Consider the following 13073-nt stretch of genomic DNA (forward strand, 5'->3'; position numbering starts at 1 on the left):
ATAAAATCAGGTAGAGGAGGCTAAAATAAACCCGGGAAATGGCTAGCATTAGAAAATAGAGTTTCCCTTCTATTTTCTGAATTTGTGGTTTCTATATGTGGTTAAAATATTTTAATTAGTGAGTGATCATTCTTATGGAATCCAAAAGGCTGCCAAGGCATGCCCTCCATTGATAGATAAATGTTCTGTAGTAGCATACTGCTTATAAAGGCATCAGAGCCTCTAGCAGATCCCACTGAAAAGATTCCCATTGGCTACGGCAGGGCCACTCTGAAGCTGCCTCAGGTGGAAAGGGCCACCAGGGAGTGGACCTGGTCATGCTGATTATCCAGCTTTGTCTCCACCTAAAACAGAGAGTATCTACAGAGGCAACATAAGAAAGGGGCTAAGAGTATAGACTCATGAACTGTGTAATCTTCGGGAGGTTGTTTAACATCTCTGTGCCTTAGTTTGCTATTCTGTAAGATGGGTCCAAATCTTGCCACAGACTGAGAGAAGATATTTACAGATCATATACCTGACAGAGAGTTTGCTTTCAAAATACATCAGTTCAGTTCAGTCGCTCAGTTGTGTCCGACTCTTTGCAACCCCATGAATCGCAGCACGCCAGGCCTCCCTGTCCATCACCAACTCCCGGAGTTCACTCAGACTCACGTCCAACAAGTCGGTGATGCCATCCAGCCATCTCATCCTCTGTCGTCCCCTTCTCCTCCTGCCCCCAATCCCTCCCAGCATCAGAGTCTTTTCCAATGAGTCAATTCTTCGCATGAGGTGGCCAAAGTACTGGAGTTTCAGCTTTAGCATCACTCCCTCCAAAGAAATCCCAGGGCTGATCTCCTTCAGAACGGACTGGTTGGATCTCCTTGCAGTCCAAGGGACTCTCAACAGTCTTCTCCCACAGCACAGTTCAAAAGCATCAATTCTTCAGCACTCAGCCTTCTTCACAGTCCAACTCTCACATCCATACATGACCACAGAAAAAACCATAGCCTTGACTAGACGGACCTTTGTTGGCAAAGTAATGTCTCTGCTTTTGAATATGCTATCTAGGTTGGTCACAACTTTCCTTCCAAGGAGTAAGCGTCTTTTGATTTCATGGCTGCAGTCACCATCTGCCGTGATTTTGGAGCCCAAAAAACAAAATACATAAACACTCTCAAAATGCACCAACAAGGAGAGCAACATTCTGATTTTTTAGAAAAGGCAAAAGACCTGAACAGACTCTTCACCAGTGAAGATACGGTACATGTATCACTCAGTCACTCAGTAGTGTCCAGCTATGTTTCAGCTCTAAAGACTTTAGCCTCTAGGCTCCTCTGTCTATGGGAATTCCCAGGCTAGACTATTGGAGTGGGTGGCCATTTTCTTCTCTAGGGGATCTTCCCAACCCTGGGATCAAACCTGTGTCTCCTGCATTGGCAGGTGGATTCTTTACCACCGCGCCACCTGAGAAGCCCAATATATAGACGGCAAATAAGCAAATGAAAATAAGCTTAACATCCTCAGTCATTAAGAAAAAGCAAAATAAAACTATGATAAGATATTCCTACATATCTATGGGGCAACCTCCCCCCAAAACAAAAATATCCCCACAAAAAAACAAGCCTCCCCCCAAAAAAACAGACAACACTTAGTGAGGACAGGAGAAAAGAACCACGACTCATAGTTCATGGGTGAAAATGCAGAATGCAGCCAGGCTGGAAACCAGTTTAGTAGTTTCTCATAATATACCCAGAAATCCCACTCTTGGATATTTACCCAAAAGAAAGGAAACCTTATTCTCATAGAAAAACCCATATGAGAATGTTTATAGGCACTTTCCCCCAAGCCAGAATCAACCCAGATATCATTTGATAGGTGAATGGATAAACTGAGGTGTCCCCATAACATAAGATACGACTCAGCAACAAAAGGAGCAAAACCAGAAATGAATCTTAAATTATGGTGCTGAGTCAAAGAAGGCAGATACAAAAGACTACATGTTGCCTGATTCATTTGCACCAACTCCTAGAAACGGCAAGCTATAGTGATAGAATGATAATCCGTGAGTCTAAGGGTTGGTGATGGGGAGGGGTTTGACTATGATAGAGCAGGGAAGGAATTTGGGGGACGCAGTGATTCCTAGAGACTGACATAAAGCTGGAAGAAATGGACAAAAGTGTACAATAAGCTAATATTGCTACTTTTATTTGAAAAGTTTCAGGAAAATTGATATCTAGAGAAGAAGAAATGTGTCTGAAGGGTATGGTGTTTAATGTTTTTGAAAAAAAAATAGGGGAAATTCAGCTTTTTAAAGCTATCTCACTGGCAGTTTTAAGATGTAGACCTGTTGAGAAACGATTTTACGTGTTTAGTAATTTTCTCAATGGATAGGTCAGCAATCTGTTAGTTGTTGCACGTCTCTCAGGGTAGCATGATCTGAATAACTAAGTCTTTACATAATAGAAAAATAAAAAGCTTTAAATCTATAGCTGAAAAAAAAATGAGGGGATGGAAATGTCTATAGCAGGAAGAATTGATGCTTTTGAACTGTGGTATTGGAGAAGACTCTTGAGAGTCCCTTAGACTACAAGGAGATCAAACCAGTCAATCCTAAAGGAAATCAACCTTGAATATTCATTGGAAGGACTGATGCTGAAGCTGAAGCTCTGACACTTTGGTGCAAAGAGCCTACTCATTGTAAAAGACCCTGATGCTGTGAAAGATTGAGGGCAAAAGAAGAAGAGGGTGGTGGAGGATGAGATAGTTAGATAGTATCACTGATCAATGCACATGAATTTGACTAAACTCTGGGAGAGAACAGAGGAGCCTGGCATGCTGTAGTCCATGGGGTCCAAAAAGTTGGGCGTGACTTAGCAGCTGAACAACAACAACGTATCTGGATTGCAGTTGTGACTACATTACTGCATTCATTTAAAAATTTTAAGAACTATTTATTTTGAATTAATTTTAAACATAGGGAAAAGCTGTATAACTAGCACAAATATTTCCCGTATCCCCTTTGCTCAGGCTTCCCTGATATTAAAAACATACATAACCACGTTGCACCTATGGAAACCAAGAAATTAACATTGGTAAGCTAACTACACTCTAGGTCTGATTCTGATTTCACCAGCTCTTCTGCTTAATTTTCTCTTCCTTTTCAGAATCTCACATTCCATTCAGTTATTGTAATACTTAATCATCTGTAATTTTAAACAATCTTTCCTTGTCTTCGTGACTTGGACACTTTTCACAAATACTAGTCAGTTATTTCCTAGAATGTCTTTCATTTTGGGTTGGTCTGAGGCTTTTGCAAAATTAGAATGAATGTATGCATTCTGGGCAAGAATGTTATAAAAGCGATATTATGTCCTTGTCAGTGCATTTGCTCAAGGAACTCATCATATTGATACGTCTTGTTACTGATGATGTTAACTTTGACTAAGGTGGTTTCTCCACTGTCAAGTTACTATTTTTCCCATTAAAGTGAATAAATATCTGGAAGAAATGCATTAGGACTATACAATATCCTGTTTCTCCTCTAACTTTTGCCCATTAATTTCTGTATCCAATGGTGGATCTTCTCTACAACAATGATTAGTGTAGTGTAATTAAAATTGTTTTTCTCTATCTACATTTAAAATTTTTATTTTGCTTTTTAATTAAAAAATATTCTAAATAATTTTAGATTCTTGAGAAGTTGCAAAGATAATACAGAAAGGTCCCAAGTATCCAACACCCAGTTTCCCCCAGTGATTACATTGTGCAAAACTGTAATAGCAAAACCAAGAAAATGACATTGCTATGAAGTGTCTATATAGTTCTGTCATTTTATCACCTGTACAGATTCATGTGACCACCACTGCAATCCGCTTATAAACATCACTACCATATAACTGCGCACTTTAACAGGTGATTTTATATTAATTATGCCTCAGTAAAGCGGACAAAACATGAAGCCCCTCCATATACACACATACAAAAAGACACTGCCAAGGTAACATTCAGTTCAGTTCATTTCAGTCACTCGGTCAGGTTACATTAAGCAATATGTAACTATTAGTGTAAAGGAGTTGTCAAGGCTGTATATTGTCACCCTGCTTATTTAACTTATATGCAGAGCACATCATGAGAAATGCTGGGCTGAATAAAGCACAAGTTGGAATCAAGATTGCTGGGAGAAATATCAATAACTTCAGATATGCAGATGACACCACCCTGATGGTAGAAAGCAAAGAAGAACTAAACAACCTCTTGATGAAAGTGAAAGAGGAGAGTGAAAAAGTTGGCTTAAAGCTCAACATGCAGAAAACGAAGATCATGGCAGCTGGTCCCATCACTTCATGGGAAATAGATGGGGAAACAATGGAAACAGTGAAAGACTTTATTTTGGGGGGCTCCAAAATCACTGCAATGGTGATTGCAGCCATGAAATTAAAAGACGCTTGCTCCTTGGAAGAAAAGTTATGAGCAACCTAGACAGCATATTCAAAAGCAGAGACATTACTTTGCCAACAAAGGTCCATCTAGTCAAAGCTATGGTTTTTCCAGTAGTCATGTATGGATGTGAGAGTTGGACTATAAAGAAAGCTGAGTGCCAAAGAATCGATGCTTTTGAACTGTGGTGTTGGAGAAGACTCTTGAGAGTCCCTTGGACTGCAAGGAGATCCAACCTAAAGGAGTCCATCCTGAAGGAGATCAGTCCTGGGTGTTCATTGGAAGGACTGATGTTGAAGCTGAAACTCCAATACTTTGGGCACCTGATGCGAAGAACTGACACATTTGAAAAGACCCTGATGCTGGGAAAGATTGAGGGTGGGAGGAGAAGGGGATGACAGAGGATGAGATGGTTGGACGGCATCATTGACTTAATGGATATGAGTTTGAGTAAACTCTGGGAATTGATGATGGATAGGGGAATTGGTGATGGATAGGGAAGCCTGGTGTGCCGCGGCCCATGGGGTTGCAGAGTCAGACACGACAGAGCGACTGAACTGTACTGAACTATTAGCTTTCATCATTGTTGCTGTTTTATCAAAGAACATCTCTCTCCTGTTCTAGAGGATGCTTAGGCAAAGGCCAGTTCAGGCAATAAACAGAAGATAGGTTTTTCCTGTTTTTTTTTTTTTTTCTGCACAATTTCCTGTTTGTTGCTCTACCACATGAATTAGATCAAAATTAGTCATGGTTGGGACTTCCCTGGTGGTCTAGTAGTTAAGACTCCACAGTCCCAACACTGGGGCACAGGTTCAATTCCTGGTCAGGGAACTAAGGTCCTGCATGTCACATGGTGAGGCCAGAAAAAAAAAAAAGTTAGTCACAGACACCTGGCCCTGTTGGAGAATTCCAAAGTTGTCTCCTACACATGTGCATGGGCTTCCGTTTGCCCCTGGCGTCTCTCTCCATGGAAACCATCTTTCTCTTATTTGAATGTACCAAGTGCACCCTGCTTCAGGTCTCTGCACTTGCTGTTCCCTCTGTCTAGACTGTTCTCCTCATAGATACTTGATATTCATATGCCATCTATTCAGAAAGAGCTTCCTGGGCCACCAAGCCTAAACCTGCCCCCTATTGCTAGTTCCAGCTCCACTCTGCCACGTGACTCCTGCATAGCGCTCAGCACTAGAAGAAGTTGTCTTGGCTGCTTACTGTCTATCACCACCCCCTCTAGAATGTAAACCACAGAGATGCACAGACATCGCCTGTTTTGCTGTATCTTTCCCATGGCCAGCTGACTATGGTCATACCCCTAGAAGACTTTCTTTCCACCTTCCTTCTCATTTCTCTCTCCTTTCTTCTCTTTCTTTAACTCTCTTTATGGTCCCTCCCCATTCCAATTCAGGCTTCCCCAGTGGCTCAGATAGTAAAGAATCCACCTGCAATGCAGAAGACCTAGGTTCAATTCTTGGGTAAGGAAGATCCCCTAGAGAAGGGAATGGCTACTCACTCCAATATTCTTGCCTGGAGAATTCCATGGACAGAGGAGCTTGGCTGGCTGCAGTCTGTGAAGTCACAAAGAGTTTACTGAGCAACTAACGTTTTCACCTGTAGTCCAACATATATCCGTTGAGATAAAAATGAAGTACCTAATTACACTGGAGAAATCACTAACAATCACTTTGCAGTCTTTTCTGCAACGACTCCCTCCTTCTCAACTCTTTTTCTTGGTTCTCTGCCTGCCCTGTGTTTGCAGGAGACACCCAGAAAGGGGGACTTCCACTAAATTGTCTCCAAGCTTTCTTTTTATGAACTGATTTAAGCTAATAGGAAAGGTTTCCTAGGAAATCTGCACCATCCTCACTCATGCCCTTTACCCCACTTCAATCTAGTTAGCTTTGTTATTATTATTTCTGTGGAATAGCATATATCTGTGCCATTAATTCCATGTATTTCTAGGGGAGAAGGGATTGAAAAGAAGGAAAGACTGATTACTTATCAAATAAAAGACATTTCTCCTCCTTCGAGACAGCCAGGTGATTTTTCTGAACTCATTTCTACCCTGGAAATGTGGCAGCTGCTCCTGAAATGAGTCCTCTGTGTTGGGGTGGGCTCTGATTTTACAGCCAGTGGGTAATAGCATTTCCTGATTTATGAATTGGCACCTGGGGGGAGGTGCTGAGCCCCTGGATGGATTCATCATGGGGAGAACAGCCGTATAAATAATCCTATCACATAAAATTATTGTTCTCATTTTGATTTTAAAAAAAATTCCTTTTGTGTAGGGGTGGGGTTTAGAAGATGTTAGTGGGGAAGCAGGAGAAGTAATATGTTATTTGGCCCTCTTTTTTTTTTTTTTCTCTATACGACCAAAAATGTACAAAAGATATTCTCCAGAAATAGTGACAGTGGGCTTCCCTGGTGGCTCAGACATTAAAGAATCTTCCTGCAATGCAGAAGACCCAGGTTTGATCCCTGGGTCAGGAAGATCCCCTGGAGAAGGGAATGGCTACCCACTCCAGTATTCTTGTCTGGAGAATCCCATGGACAAAGGAGCCTGGCAGGTCCATAGGGTTGCAAAGAATCGGACTTGACTGGGTGACTAACACAGATACAGACAGACGATAGAAGACAGTAACCCACATGGTTTCATTATTTGGGGAACCCTTGGAACTTGGTTTAGAGCCCATGCCAGGTCTTGGCCTGAGGTGACATGTAGAGTGTTCCAGCTCATGAGTTTTGCCTGGGCTCTGCTTGGGATATTTATTTTAAGTTGGTAATGAGAAGGTCATTGCGTGGAGGTTTCCCCCTTCTTTCACAAATCAGTGTGGGGATTCATCTGAAGATCCCAGATGCTCATTGAACACCTGCATGGTACAAATTAGCGCATGAGAGTGTAGTGCAGAGTCTGGGGCTGAGAGTAACGGGAAGGGGAAGCAGGTGTGAAGCAGCACAAGATTTGTCTGGTGAGAGGTCATGGGGCATCCTGGACAGATGGCAAGATGGAAGCAGAGCCCCAGGGTGAGGACAGACACCGTGTAGCTGAGCAGAAAACTGACCACTGTTGGCAGTTCACACTTTATGAAGAAGATCCTTCTTCTCCCCCATGAACTTTCAGGCTCCCAGAGGACAAGGACCCTGCCAGACTTCTTTTGTATCCAGCTCTCTTTTCTCCCTGAGCTTGAGATTTAACATATAGTAGTTCAGGAGAAACCACACCGTTGTCTATAAAAGGCCAGATAGTTTATACTTCAGACATTGGAGAGGGCATATGGCCTGTCTCAACTACTCAGCTTGCTGTGGTGGTAAAAGTAACCATAGATGAGATGTCCATGAATGGGTATGACTGGGTCCCAATAAAGTTTTATTTACAAAAGCAATGGCCAATCAGATTTGAACTGTCGCTTGCCAGTCCCTCTAGTAGGTCAATAACAAATGCTTGTGGAATTGAGTTGAAAGGATATCATTTAATAACACATGTCACTCACTTTTAAGAAACATCAACTATGACCTGACAAAGTTAAAGAGTTATGTTCTATGCAGAGAGATTTCCATGGTACTCTTAACATGCTGCTGCTGCTGCTGCTGCTGCTGCTACGTCGCTTCAGTCATGTCTGACTCTGTGCGACCCCATAGATGGCAGCCCACCAGGCTCCTCCGTCCCTGGGATTCTCCAGGCAAGAACACTGGAGCGGGTTGCCATTTCCTTCTCCAATGCCTGAAAGTGAAAAGTGAAAGTGAAGTCGCTCAGTTGTGTCCAACTCTTAGCGACCCCATGGACTGAAGCCCACCAGGCTCCTCCATCCAAGGGATTTTCCAGGCAGCAGTACTGGAGTGGGGTGCCATTTCCATGGTATTATTAACATACAATCTGTTATATAAGCATATTTTAAAGAAGGATCATTTATATAAACCTGGAATTCCTGAATTTGTGAAGCAAGATGTTGCACAAACACCATCTCTTTCTGTGACACTGGGCTCAAAAGGACAACAAAAAAAAAAAGGACAAAAATCTCTCTCTTCATTTTAATGGTCTAGAGAGGAAGAGTGCCAGGAATCTGGGAGTGAGAACCAAGGGGCTGAGAGGCAGGATTCTTTGGTGTTTTTGTGGTTTGGGGGAGGCAATCAGCAGAGGTTAGTGAGTGGCTCTAACCAGTGTGTTTAACCATGGGGGCTTTTGTTCATTGCTCTAATTTATTTCTTTGTTTTCATGGCAGAATAAACTCCAAATTCCAGGGGTCAACTAGGCGCCTTCCACCAGCCCATGTGTGGCCAAAAAAAAAAAAAAAAAGCTTGGTGTCATCAATCAATGCCAAATAGTTAATAATGACTAGCCTTCTTGCTAATGGCCCGAGGCAGGGGTCCTCGGGCGTCAAAGGTTCTAGCCGAAAGATGTGCAGGCAGCTGTATGGGGAGGATGGAGCATTTCTGCTGGCCACTTTCTTTTTTTTTTTTTGTTCTTTCTTTTCTATTTTCTCTTCTGCTGGCCACTTTCAAGGGTGTATCCACCCAGGCTCAGCTCTTTAAGAAGGTAGTAATTAGTTTTACTCCCTTCGGTGCACACGGTGAATGCAGCAGAATCTGGCATTTGGAGAGCCATTAGAGTCTTGACTCACCTCAGGTTTATGTCTATAACTGAGAAATATCAAGATTACAAGGCATTTCAGAGGTTATGTTCAGTTCCCACAGAAAGAAAAGAAACTTTCAAGTGTCAGGGCCCCAGGCAAAAAGAGACCACTGCAAATAAAAGCTGATCAGGACTCAGCTGGCCCTGAACCACACAGTGTCTCTTGCAAACTGCAGGTGGTGAGGACAACTGCTAAACAGTCAGCTTCTAGATGGCATTAATGTCTTTCGCATCTTTGTATGTTCCCAGCATGGGGACCTACACACAGGTTTACAGGGACAAATATTTCCAGACCTGTTTGTATATTGTGGTCATCTGGACAGCGATTCCCACCTGGGGAGTGGCGGCGTGCAGTGAGGCTGGGGATGGACAGCAGGTGGGCTAACATTTTGATCTTTCCAGCCCTTGGGGCAGCTGGAAAATGCCTGGAGGAGACATGTCCTCCAGAGTCTGGTTCCCTCTGGTCATGGGGGGACCTCCAGCACCCTAGAGAGCTGTGCAAATAAATTTATTTGCCATGTGTACCTTAATAATCCTAAAGGAAATCAACCCTGAATATTCACTGGAAGGACTGATGCTGAGGCTGAAGCTCCAATACTTTGGCCACCTGATGCAAAGAGCCCACTCACTGGAAAAGACCCTGATGCTGGGAAAGACTGAAGGCAAAAGGAGAAGGGGTGCCAGAGGATGAGATGGATAGATAGCATCACCAACTCAAAGGACATGAATTTGAGCAATCTCTGGGAGATAGTGGAGGTCAGGGAAGGCTGGTGTGCTGCAGTTCATGGGGTCACAGAAGAGTTGGACACAATTTAGCGACTGAATGATAAAACCTTAATAAAATAACAGATTGGAAAGAATGGATCTGGTGCACAAATGAGAAAACAGAGACTCAGAAGTCTAGACTCACATCAAGCCAAGCTTTGATTCCAGTTCCAGTTAGCCTTACTCTGTGTCCAATGCCTGCCTACCAGCCCACAGCTGTCACACCAAACTGTTAACAAACAGCTGCTGAAGCCAAACTGTTGGAACTGAGAGATCGCTTGACTAAAAACTAGTGAAGGAGCAGATGATGTCATTAGCACGGCTTGAAATGTGAGCCAGAAGTTCAGAGCTGAAGTCAACTTACTGCCAGTGTATGCAACTCATTCTCATTCTCCCCTAGGCCAGCAGGTTCATTCCAACCAGGACTCCAGGACTGCCGGCAACTGATATGTTTTACGCTGCAACCCAGGGCACACACATACAGGCACATATATAGTCTTACAGATAGCACTTATCCTTACTATGTTTGATGGACTCTGTTCTATTTGATTTTCGTCTATTCCATTTAAAAAAACGTTCTGGTCATGACCCTTTAAATTGATTCCGTGACCCACTAAATTGATTTCTCGACCCACTAATGTGTCATGACCAGCAGTTTGAAAAACAGTGGCCTGACCCCATTCTAGCTCTGCCTCCCTCCCCAGAGAGGGGAACGTGGAAGGTGGACGTGGAGAAGAGTGAGATAAGAGATTGGGATAAATAAGGAAGATGGTGGGAGGAATGTCGAAAATAGGATAAAGGAAAGAATGGGGATGAAATGAGACAAAGGAGAAATGAGTGGGAACTGGAGACATGATGAGAAAAGACCAACTCCGGACTGGTTTCTGTCTATGTAATGATTCTCACCGGGCTTCCCTGGTGGTTCAGTGGTAAAGGATCTGCCTGCAGTGCAGAAGACACAGGAGATGCGGGTTCAGTCCCAGGACCGGGAAGATCCCCTGGAGGAGGGCATGGCAACCCACTCCAGTATTCTTGTCTGGACAATCCCACGGACAGGAGCCCAGTGGGCTGTGGTCCACGGAGCCACAAAAAGTCGGACACGACTGACGCAACTAAGCACAAGCATACACACAGTGATCCTCAAGTCCCATGGTCATTCTGATCATTTTGATGCAAGAACTGTCCCCCTCACCTTTCACCGCACAGCCATGGTAATGCTACTTGCTTATCTGAAGATTTTCTCATCTGTCAGCATCATCTCAAATTCCTTACTGCTGCTCCCACAGGGAATTTTCAATCTGCTCTACAGGGATCCTGGGCCTAGAAAGATCTAGAAGGCATTGGGCAAATTACTGAGAAATAAAGAAACTGACCACAGGGACTCCACCCACATGGATGCACCAACTCACAGAAGACTCTATGAGCTTCTGAGCTGGGTCTAAACAAAAAAACTCTTGGGTACAAAGGAGGTTAGTTTAAAAGGTAACGGGAAAGTGAATATCAGAGATTGAGATGAGAGTAATTTATGAAACAGCTGCAACTTTACACACTCCAATGACCAGTGGGTCTCTAAAGAGTTTTGATTGCATACCCATAGTAAAAAACAATTTTTGAGCATGGACTTACAAAACTCATATATTTCTTTACAAAGAATACTTATTAACATCGTTGCATTATTACAAAATGAGGAAATAATGAAGTGAGATAAAGATAAAATACCATATTAATTTTATTTTCTATTATTAATGAATGACACAAACATTTTACTATCACCATGAAAATTATTATGAATAATGGTGAGACTGATGTGTTGGGATTGCCTTCATTACTTTTGAAAATACTTGTTTAGCGCTTTGTGATATGGGATTTTGAGGTCTAGGGTTCAGCTTTATTTCAATACTTTGCTTTCATGGCTGTCATAACAACAACAAAAAGACACTACATGTATACACAGAGATGCAAAAAGTACATTGTTGGCTATGCTGACTAAATCAAGATATATATATATATATTTTTTTTCAGTTTCATGAACCAATTATGTGAAGATTCTTGTTGAAATTCAGCTAATAGGTTTCCATCTTTTCTGATGTCAATCAACTGTTCTTTTAACTAATAGGAAGATGCTAAATTTTTATATTTTTTAACAAATAGGTCAAAACTCTCAGAAACTATTTAGAAGATTTTTAAGCAAGTTGAAGATTCTATTTGCAAGTTTTTAAAGCATTGAGATATGAGTTTTTAAGTGTCATATTTCCTCATTATCAAATCTTATAAAGGTGAAAATATTTCCAAACATCCTTTTTCTCTTCCCATATGGTCTCTCTTTACCCTAAATGCTTTCTGAAAGTAGTTACTTTCTAAATCATTGTTAACACGTTGCCTTTATATTGAGGGGGCAGATGAACTGTTTAAGTTTTCAAAGTTATCAGCAAAGTGGCATAGTTCTGACAGCTGCTTGTCAGAACTGAAAAGGTCAGGAAATGTAGAACATTTTGATTCTTTTAAAAGAGAAATCTTTACATTTCCATAACCAGAAAACCTCTATGTTGTACAAAATAAATTTTCATGCTCACTCTCAGCTCATTGCAAAATACTGTAGATTCTATTTAAAGGATTTTTTTAAACAATATTGACAGTATCAGTTGCATGTACAAATTTTCTGTCATATATGTTAAACTGAATCAGTCAGTAAGACTGCCAGTGTCTACCACTGGGAGAGGTAAGCCCCTCCACATACCTCCATGCCTTCCAGACACATAAATGGCTGATGTATAGACCAAGGCAGGAAAATGGCACACAGTATTCACTGTATATTAAAAGAGCAAAGCCTAATTTCCTATTTTAAATAAAAAATAAATAGATGCTCTAATCATTTCTTCCCATACACCATCTGATCATTCTTAGCACCATTTAGCATCAAAGTATACTTTAAGACCACTACAATAAAGGAAAAAAAAAAAGGGTACCACATGTTGAGAGTTTGGTCTTTGGTGTTCTGGAGCAAGCATTAGTTGCTCAGTTGTGTCCAATTCTGTGATCCTATGGACTGTAGCCCGCCAGGCTCCTCTGTCCATGGAATTCTCCAGGCAAGAATACCAGAGTGGGTTGCCATTCCCTTCTCCGGGGAATCTTCCTGACCCAGGGACTGAACCCTGGTCTCTGGCATTGCAAGCAGATTCTTCATCATCTGAGCCACCAGGGAAACCCCCATACTTAAATGATTTGTCTCCTCTAAATCATTATGAATTGAGGAATAGCAGGT

At 42.0% G+C, this 13073-nt stretch overlaps 1 protein-coding gene across 2 annotated transcripts in view; it reads right to left on the minus strand.

The window, feature by feature from the left end:
- Nucleotides 1-13073, minus strand: part of PLXNA4 (plexin A4) — a 425409-nt gene that overhangs the window by 159067 nt on the left and 253269 nt on the right. The gene's annotated exons all lie outside the window — the stretch shown is intronic.

This window comes from Oryx dammah, unplaced genomic scaffold (assembly GCF_014754425.2).
Source record: "Oryx dammah isolate SB20612 unplaced genomic scaffold, SCBI_Odam_1.1 HiC_scaffold_18, whole genome shotgun sequence".
In the NCBI taxonomy this organism is placed as follows: domain Eukaryota; kingdom Metazoa; phylum Chordata; class Mammalia; order Artiodactyla; family Bovidae; genus Oryx; species Oryx dammah.